The sequence below is a fragment of the Mixophyes fleayi genome, chromosome 4 (assembly GCF_038048845.1).
Source record: "Mixophyes fleayi isolate aMixFle1 chromosome 4, aMixFle1.hap1, whole genome shotgun sequence".
NCBI classification, from domain to species: domain Eukaryota; kingdom Metazoa; phylum Chordata; class Amphibia; order Anura; family Limnodynastidae; genus Mixophyes; species Mixophyes fleayi.
This window is the reverse complement of record NC_134405.1, coordinates 21,373,669-21,383,690: the sequence shown is the minus strand read 5'-3', so window position 1 is coordinate 21,383,690 and position 10,022 is coordinate 21,373,669. Positions and strand designations below refer to the sequence as shown.

The 10,022-nt window shown below is 38.5% G+C and overlaps 1 long non-coding RNA gene across 1 annotated transcript; it reads right to left on the bottom strand.

Moving 5' to 3' along the window:
- Positions 1 to 1,202: 1,202 nt before the first annotated feature.
- Positions 1,203 to 8,236, bottom strand: LOC142151114 (uncharacterized). The gene is made up of 2 exons (XR_012691146.1): positions 7,495 to 8,236; positions 1,203 to 2,319 (listed from the first exon to the last, which is right to left on the bottom strand). It is a non-coding gene; the product is annotated as an uncharacterized LOC142151114 (long non-coding RNA).
- Positions 8,237 to 10,022: the final 1,786 nt, after the last annotated feature.

Sequence of the window (10,022 nt, the reverse complement as noted above, 5' to 3'; positions counted from 1 at the left end):
CACCTGGACAAGGTCTATCAACAAGTCTCCTTCACTGAGAGACCACCCAGGACCACCTGCACAATGTATGTATCCGTAGCTTTGTATCTCCGGGCATCCAAATGGTACCAACCGACATTTATATCTTACTACAGGCATCCCTGCTGTCATAATACTATAGTGAGGGTTGAGGGTAAATCCATGACCAATTTATTAAAATCGGGACTTAATGGAAGCCTGAAACTGTGTAGCCCAATTTAACCAGACATCTAAGGCTCTTAGGCATGCAAGGCCTTTTTCCACAAGGCCAGAATTGCCAGATTGCCAGTTTGCGATCAATAAATTAAAATGGTAATCAGTTCTGAGTCAATAGACAATGTTATATTTCTAAAATTTTGATGTCAGAACCAATATGTCTATATGGTCAGTTGCTTTTCTTTTTAGATGTGTTTGTTGTATGTTATCAGGTCTCACAATAGTCCACTCCATTGGGGGGACTGTTCAGTGAATCTACGTTATCACTACTCTCCATAAAGAAGTGCTTACTTATAATATTCCTTAGTCATCTACCAATATTTTCTTAATTTAACAGTTAACAAAAAATTAACCACTGAGAAATGTTTGAAGCTCTGCTACTTCTAAACTACACAATATGGAGTAGATAAGTGTTAGTATTGAACTTGTTAGCAAAAATCCATTTTCTAGGGTTGCAGTGAACAGTGTTAGATCTAGAATTCTGACCCAAGTCAGCCTGTGGTGTCAAGTATATCTGGAAGCGCTTCAATCAGCTGGAGAGAATTGACACAGACCAAGTTCTGTATGCAAGGAATATTCTCTAGTTTATTGATACAAAGATACAGGTTTTTATAGGCTACTGAATAAATGAATCCTACGTCATATGCATACAATAGTTTATACCACTAGTTTATGAGAAGCGCTACTGATTAACTTTCTCACGTATTCTTGAGGTGTTTACTTTTCTCCCCCTTCTAAGGACAGATGAGCCTATTATTTCTTATCTCAAGGGGAGTTGGAGATATGCTATGTGCAGCACCATGGATACAGCTCCCATACTACCAGCTGGATATGAAGCTCATTATTGTTTTCATAACTGGTTACATTCTTCAGGTGTTCCCTATTAGTTCAACTTCAAGGCCATAGGCTCACATATTGCAAAACTGCAAGTTAACAGAAAAATGAATAATCTCTTCTAGCAAATAATATTTCTATACAAGTTACAATAAAATGGCTGAACAAAGGCCTTATGAGGCCTTAACAAAAAATCATATTTAACATTTCCCATCTTTTATTCAATTTTCGACCCTTTCTCCTCCTACCTACCTAATCCTATCTATAGAACCACATTCTTAATAAGCAGGTACTTATACACATGTAGGAGGCCACATGCATAGAGTTGGTCCCCTTAGGAATCTGTCAACTCATCCCCCACTAATAAGCCTGTGATCCTCCCTGTCCTAACTTGATTTATGAGGAGATGCATTTTGGCAAATGTCCATGTCTAGAAAAGATGGTTTCTTAGAAGATGGTTTCTTAAAAGATGGTTTCTTAAAAGATGGTTTCTTAGTAGGTAGTTAATGAGTCTATAGTAGTTCTGCAGGCCTTGCATGTCCTTTGTTCAATCTTTAGTAGTTTCTTGTTGCAAACTCTGCATTTCTTTGGCTTTGCTAGTCCAAATAATTCATGACACTCATAGTCTGGTCAGGTTTCAGAAGTAATTTCTGTGATCATCAGAGGTTCGGGATTTTCAGTGGTTCCCTTTTTGGAGAGACAACAATCAAGTGTCAGTAACTTCTTAATCAGCCATATATTTAGTTTCATTATCACCTATACGATCAACAGGATTGCTAAACCATTTGCTACTAATGCCAATATTTCCAATATCCAACATGAATCATTACTGACAACTTTACCAATGAGGTTATGCATCTGCACAAAGACATTTTCAGAGTTTACTCTACTATGAGTGCAAATTGTTGAGCACTCCTTCCCATATGTTTCTCACAGTGGCATAGGCAATATGTCACTTAACTGTCTGTTTCATACTGGGTTAGGGAGGCCTTAATCCCTACTTCAGTCACAATTATTCTGGCAAGACATATCAATACAATGAGACAGTCATTTCTATTTATCAGAACAAGACTCCCCTGATTTGAAGACTTTGCAGTGTTATGCGTGAATCCAGGTGTCTCTTTCCTGTACTTTCACTGCCATGGGAGTCGTCAACAGGACTTGATAAGGACCCTTGTATCTGGGTTCAAGACTTCTCCTGATGTGCTTTCTCACGACCACCCAGCCCCCCAGGGTGCAGTTTATGGGTACCTGTATCAAAATTAGGGTTTGCAATGGAGGAGAATATTTGACCATGTATTTCAGTTAGTTGTTTCTATAATAAGGCAACATAATTCAACAAATCACTATATACATGGTGTAGTTGCTATGGAAAATAACAGCCTGTTCTGTTTGCTGTGCCAAACAATATCTCATATGGTGTTAAACCTGTGTCTTTCCTAGCAGTATTTTTTACTGAGTGCAGGTAAACATGAGATCCATGGCAGACCTGTTTCAGCCATTATTTTCTGCATTTTCAATTTCAGTGTACCATTAAGGCGCTCCATACATCCTGAACTTTGGGATCTGTAGGGGGTGTGATAGTTTCTGGAATCCTTGCCCCGTAAAGTGTATCCCTCTGTCACTTACAATGACCTCTGGTACACCATATCATCAGATTACCTCATTCGCAATTTTCTTGGCTAATGCTTTAGCATTTGCTTTTCTATACAGCCATGTCTCCAGCCAGTGACTAAAGAAGTTGACACAGACAAGCACATTCTCAAAGCCCGAGCATTTGGGAAGTTATAAAGTCTATCTGTATCCTCTTATAGGGATATTATGTCTGGGGTGTGCTTTTCCATAGGACAGACTTACTCGGGTTACTTTGTGCACAGACTAGGCATTCTGCCACTAACGACTGTGCTGCTTGGGCGAACCCTGGTACTATCCATAAGCTGCTAGTGAGTACAACCATAGCATCTTTTCCCAGATGCACTTTCTCGTGTGCTATATTGGCCATAATGGGATAAACTACTTTTGGCAGACACAAACTCTGACCTTTACACCACTCCTTGCACTTCTAGTGCTCCATGTATTGCCCAAGTCTTTTTCTTATTTTCTGTTGCTTGTCTTTCCATAAGTTGGAGTGTGCTCTGGTCAAACAGGGGTCAGGGGGTCACCATGTAAATAGACTCCCCTTGGGGTACTGGGGCTATGGCGGCTTCTCGTGCGGCCTGGTCTATTTCACTTAGCTTCGGGGGTAGTATCTCTGTGTGTGTCTTCATCTTCATCACTGTTTGGAGGACAGCTGGAATGCAGTGAACAATGCCCTGGTATGTTCATCATATTGACTGGTTTGCTTGCTGAACCCATAAGGTCCCTACTTTTCCATACAGGGCCATAATCATGCGCAATTACAAATGCATAACTTGAATCAGTGTAAATATTTACTCTTTGTCCTTTTGCATATATGCATGCAAGTGTCAGGGCCTTTAGTTCAGCTTCTTGTGCTGACATGTCACTCGGTAGAGTCTGTTGAATCACTATTTCTGTGTGTGTGGTTACAGCACACCCTGTATACGGGACAGGATCTATGCGATAGTGTGAACCATCTACAAAAAGAGTGATGTCTGCATCTGGTAATGGTTTATCTTTAATGTGAGATAAAACCAGAGATTCTTGTTTCATTAATTCTATGCAATCATGTTCAGAAAAATTTTGTTTGCATTTTTTTTTTTCCTTTCTTTCTGTTCAAGCTGGAATGGAATTCCCCCAAATCCCTAGGGTAACCCCAATATATACAGGTACTTCTCCCATCTTTTGAAACTTGCTGCAATAAGGCAGCAGGATTCAACATTGTGCACTGCTTAAGTGTAACGTTACTGGGAGTAAGCAGTGCTACTTCATTAGGATAGGCTTCAGTAAGGAGCATGTGGAATCCAAGGAAAAGGTTCTTGGTTTCTGAGTTCCACAAAGTTTACACTCATTAGATGGAGTGTACAGTACAACGGTTAAGACAGATGTGGTAACTTTAATTCTTCTGGAAGAGAAACACTTAGCTTAAATAACCTGTTAATAAGCCACATCATCAGTTCTATTAGTGTATATAATAATGTGTTGGGCCACAATACTCACAAACACATTCCTGCATTGGGTGTAAACCCCTGTAGTCATGGGTTGCTCTTTTCTTTATTTGGTTGGGTTAAACTTTCATATTAGAATTTTCTAATTATGTATAATGATCTATACATTACTATGGGCCTGAGTCTGGTTCTTCCAAACTTGGCTTTCCTTTCTAGTCTAGTACACATCTACAGCGCACAGCAAAGGAAAATAACGTGCAATCTATATTCCTCCTGCTAATATCAATGAACTCCCCTCTCTGGTCTCCCTTGGACCTTTAAAAAACTTAAAATACAGTTTACTCAGATTCCCCTTGTCTGAAGGTCTTAACATATATCTGTGAACATGAGAGGCTCTGGGGCCTCTTGTGCTTCCTTTTTTTTTTTTTGTCTTCTAATAAAAAAGGAAAGGGAGGAAGAAAATACACAGTGCGCTCGGCAAGTGTTATATGTCACTCATTTCACAATAGGAGGGAATGTCCTTTGTGCTGTATATCTTCATACTTAGTAAATCTGGCCGGTAACAAATGTTTTGCTTGTGCTTGGTTTCTGTCACAACGTACGATACCGTTAAGGTAACTGGGTGTCCTAGCACAATATCTATACTCTTTTCAAGCACTAAAGCAGAGTAGTATGCAAGTGACCTTAGCTTGCGACCATGTATTTGTGTCAGTACTCCTTGTACATGTGCACTGACTTCATAACAAAATAATGTGAAAGGCTTGTCATAATCTGGCAAAGCCAGTGCTGGCGCTGAAGTTATTTCAGCTTAAAATTGGTTAAACATTTGGTTCTGCTCAGAGGAGAGTATAAATGGCTTGCTATGATCCAGAAGTGCTAATGCAGGAGCACATACAATTGCTCTTAAAGTCTTAAATCTTTTTCATTTCTGTAAAAATATAGAATTCCCATCAATGCATTACCATACCCACAATAAAGAGAATTATTTACAGTATATGACAATTATAGCACAGTAAATAAGGGCAGTAAATGTCTTTACAAACACTGATTTACTCAAAACTGTAATGAGGATACAAATAAAAACCTTTTGCTTTCTGCACATACAGAAAAACCACCTAGTTCATGCATTTGCTATGCGAATAGCACATAAACTCTAATATCTCTTCCAAAACAAGGTAATCATTACTCAGAAGAGTTTACGTTATTTAAATCCTTCATTAGTTTATACTTATGTTTGTTGTGGTGCAAAGATGGTGCATTGGAAGTTAAATCAATGCAATCTGGATTGCCTAATGGGTCTTTGCAGCTGGAGACCTGTGAATAAAAAAACTTTTGCATAGAGATTAACATTTATTTACTAGGAATTACTGTAACTGTAACATGCGTGTATACTGTTATCAGGTAACCAGTGAACAGCTGCTAAAAGCTTAACTGTGACGCTATGCGTTCCATGCCTTGATTTCCTCAAAGGGGCAGTCCCTAATTTCACAAATAGAGAATGTCAAAGTGACGAGACCTGGGCGAGTGTTCAAAGCCACTCCTTTCTTATCATCTCTTAGTACAGCCCTTTTAAATGACACTAATTAAATTTCCGGGTTTAGAAACATTCAATCTGGAATCTTGGTTCCAAGTATTCAACCATTTTAAAAGCAGCACTGTCTCATAAATCAGAGTACTCTCGTTAGACACAATACATTGTGTCTGTAAATCATTCAACATTTTCTCAACAAAATCTCTCTCCCGTGACCAAATATTCACACATATTTCTAGATTCTGTGATTTTCGTGTTCAAAGTAAAAATATATTCACTTAAGTCTCGCTCACAGACGACATTTTATCTCGTAACATTTCTTTAAAGGCATAACAAACCCTCCTGATTTCTGAGAACATTCATCAGCGCCATTTTAACACAGATAAAAACAGCATGTAAGCTCACTCCCACAATTCTCAACTTCATTAAAGAGAAAGCTATATTTCTGAACTTCAGAAACAAAATTATTTTGTTCAAATACAGAAACGGCTTGTTGGATCCCAGCCAGCTTTATTCTGACACTAGTACTTATAGTGATAATGTACATTATTTACAATCTTGTCCGTGCAATCGGACCAAACATTTTAAAACTTCTTTTGTATCTTTTTAAAAGCTTATCATTAAGCAATGAATGTACAACTTTTTCAACCTTGAAACATGTCTCTTGTAAAAAACGGACAAGACAGACAAACATTGTGATTTAAAGTAAATCAAACATCTCCCTTATAGAGCACTAAGACAGAGAACAAACAATGTGAATTATCACGGATCTCTCTCACACGCAGTAAGACGGAGACAAAACTCACATACAGAGAAAGAAAACTTAACTGACATCTTCCAGCCTACTGCTGTGGAACTACAAGTCCCAGCATTACACTAAATACAAGTTAGCTTCAACATGTTATCATCAATCAGCACTCCGGACACATTTCTTTAAATTTTACATACATTGTCAAAAAACAAAAAACAGTGTGCTTCTTATCTCAACACACTGAAATCATTTACACAGAATAAGGGAGGGGCACATTTCACTTATTCAGCTGCACAGGATCAAACATACATTTATAATATACAACCTACTTGATTCATTATTCAGCTTCCGATGCATTTAGCATATCCACATATATTTCGACTTTTCAGATCTCTTAACTTTCCTGTGCCACCTCAAACAATCTCTTGGGGTTTGATCTCAATACCCCTTTGTTCTTGTCACATTACCACTTGCAACACCTTTGTTTCTCCATCCACACATATCTTTGGCTATCCCCGCTTTCTTGAAAAATTCCCTGCAGACCTTCTACTCCCCCATTTCCTTAAGTCTTTGTGCATCATATCTATGAGGGAGCTGCTGTCATTTGTTTACTATCTATATTACTCGTATTGACAGTATTCTGTTGAGTCCAAATCGGGACTCTTATCTAGTTTCTGTGGGTTGTCCTTGCACTGGACGTCCCGTTCTGTGGACTCCTTGTACTGGATGTCCGTGCTAAATAGCTTCTTTGACAGTATCTGGGACGAAGGTCTTTTGGAAATCTCTCTTACACAATTTGGGCAGATTACAGAATCTCCCTTCTTTGATATACCTCTGGGGATGGTGTCTAAAATGTTCACTCAATGTTCAAAACAATAACTCTCTAAATCCCTCTATTCCATTACATGCTTCTTTGTTCAATGTCTTATGTGACTTTTATGCTTTATACATCATACATAGGTACAAACACATGCACTCAAAATTCAATCATCTTTCAAAAATCTAATCAACAATACAATTACAGTAAACAAATTGGGTTAATACTGTATTATATTAATCAGATGATACTTGAGACTCACAAATTCGCGTGTCAGGTGCCTCAGACAGACATGAGGTGACCCAGACTAGGAAGACCAACGAGTAGAAATCTACTGACCGCGGATGTTGGGGTTCAATGTGCTGGGAAACCTCCGTTGTCTGTCTTGTAGCCTGCTGGACAGCGAATCTCGGTGGGACCTCCAAGTTGTTAGATCTAGAATTCTGACCCAAGTCAGCCTGTGGTGTCAAGTATATCTGGAAGCGCTTCAATCAGCTGGAGAGAATTGACACAGACCAAGTTCTGTATGCAAGGAATATTCTCTAGTTTATTGATACAAAGATACAGGTTTTTATAGGCTACTGAATAAATGAATCCTACGTCATATGCATACAATAGTTTATACCACTAGTTTATGAGAAGCGCTACTGATTAACTTTCTCACGTATTCTTGAGGTGTTTACTTTTCTCCCCCTTCTAAGGACAGATGAGCCTATTATTTCTTATCTCAAGGGGAGTTGGAGATATGCTATGTGCAGCACCATGGATACAGCTCCCATACTACCAGCTGGATATGAAGCTCATTATTGTTTTCATAACTGGTTACATTCTTCAGGTGTTCCCTATTAGTTCAACTTCAAGGCCATAGGCTCACATATTGCAAAACTGCAAGTTAACAGAAAAATGAATAATCTCTTCTAGCAAATAATATTTCTATACAAGTTACAATAAAATGGCTGAACAAAGGCCTTATGAGGCCTTAACAAAAAATCATATTTAACAACAGTGTATTCTAATTGCAGGTGTTTTGGGTCAATTTCTTAGAAATTTATGGTTTCTACTCATTTATTTGCAGCATACAGTATAGAGGGTGCATGAGTGTTTTATAAGACCTCTCTCAGTGATGAGTCTAATTCCATCCTTACTCCACTTCTGCATTCTTTAACACATTAATGATCAAATTCAGCAAACAGTAACCACCACCTTTTAACCTATTTCCCTTCTTTAACATAATCAGCCAATAAATTCCAATATGTATGAGATACAGGACCAGTTTTGGGTCCTACAAATATACAACTTTGGTGACCTAAGCTCCAGCCCCCTATTAGGTATGTCTTTTTGCATAAAACACTCTGATAATTGTTATAGAACAATATATATCAATATTAAATAATGTTTTCACCCTTTGACTTAAAATATGTTTTTTAATTATTTATTCCAGTTAACATCTTTCCATCTTTCCAGATTTTTCTAGTTCCCTCTGATGACTGTTGTCTGATATCACATCTACTTATTTATAAAGTGACTGTGCTGTAAGCAAATCATCTATTATCTAATAGAGCTAATTATTCCTCTTTATACTCAAGGTTCCATTTTGAGAGTTACCAGCATCTCCAAGCCTTGATATTTGCAGTAGAGGAGGTCAACAATGCCAATATTCTTCCCAACATTTCCATAGGGTTTCATGCATATGATTCTTGCACTATGCTCCATCAGGACCTTCAAGGAACTTTACAAGTATTGACAGGATTGGGTGGGGTCGTCCCCAATTACCGATGTTTCAACAATATTCCTCTGGCTTCTGTAGTTGGACACTCTATCTCCACACACTCAATTTCAGTGGCTCACATACTTGGTCTCTATAGATACATTCAGGTGAGTAATGCCTAAGCAAATATCTTTTGAGATCTGATCCTAGCTGATATTGCTGTGTCAAGATCTCCATGTGTTTGGTATAGTTTTTGAGAAAAGTCTCCCAACATTGTCTCAACAGATAAGCCATTTCTCCTCCAGCTCCCTCCTGAGTGACCGAACACAGTTCCCCTCCTTCTTCAGAACCATCCCCAGTGATATTTATCAGTCTCAGGGTTTGGCTCAGTTATTGCTGCATTTTAATTGGACTTGGGTGGGCCTGTTGGCTGTAGACAATGACTACGGTCAAAACGGAATACAACTTGTGAAAAAAGAGATAGTTAAAGCTGGAGCATGTGTGGCCTTTACAGAGACCATTCTTAGAAGTCAACCCAACCGAAATGCTCCGCACATAGTTAAGGTAATTCAGAAATCAACAAGCAATGTTGTGGTTGTCTTCTCCAACGATATAGATTTGCTTCCTATTTTGGATGAGATGTTGAGACAAAATATCACTAACAAGACATTTATTGCCAGTGAAGCTTGGTCCACATCAGCCCTATGCACCATGGGAAGGTATTCAAAGCTTCTCGGAGGAACCATTGGTTTTGCCCTGTACAGTGGAATTATTCCTGGATTTCAGGAATTCCTTAACAAGATCCACCCTTCCATGTCTCTTGGAGAGCATTGGGTGAAACTGCTTTGGGAGAAAATCTTTAGCTGCAAATTTTTCAGTGGCCTTAATCTGAACAATTCTTTAGATACCCTAAGTAACAAATGCTCTGGAGATGAAAATCTAAAAAGTGTCCAGAACAGCTACAATGATGTGTCCAGCTTAAGAGTCACTTACAATGTCTACACTGCCGTCCACATGGTGACCAAAGCTTTGGAAAATCTAAACAATTGCAGTGAAGAAAAAGGTAAATTTTCTCATGTCGG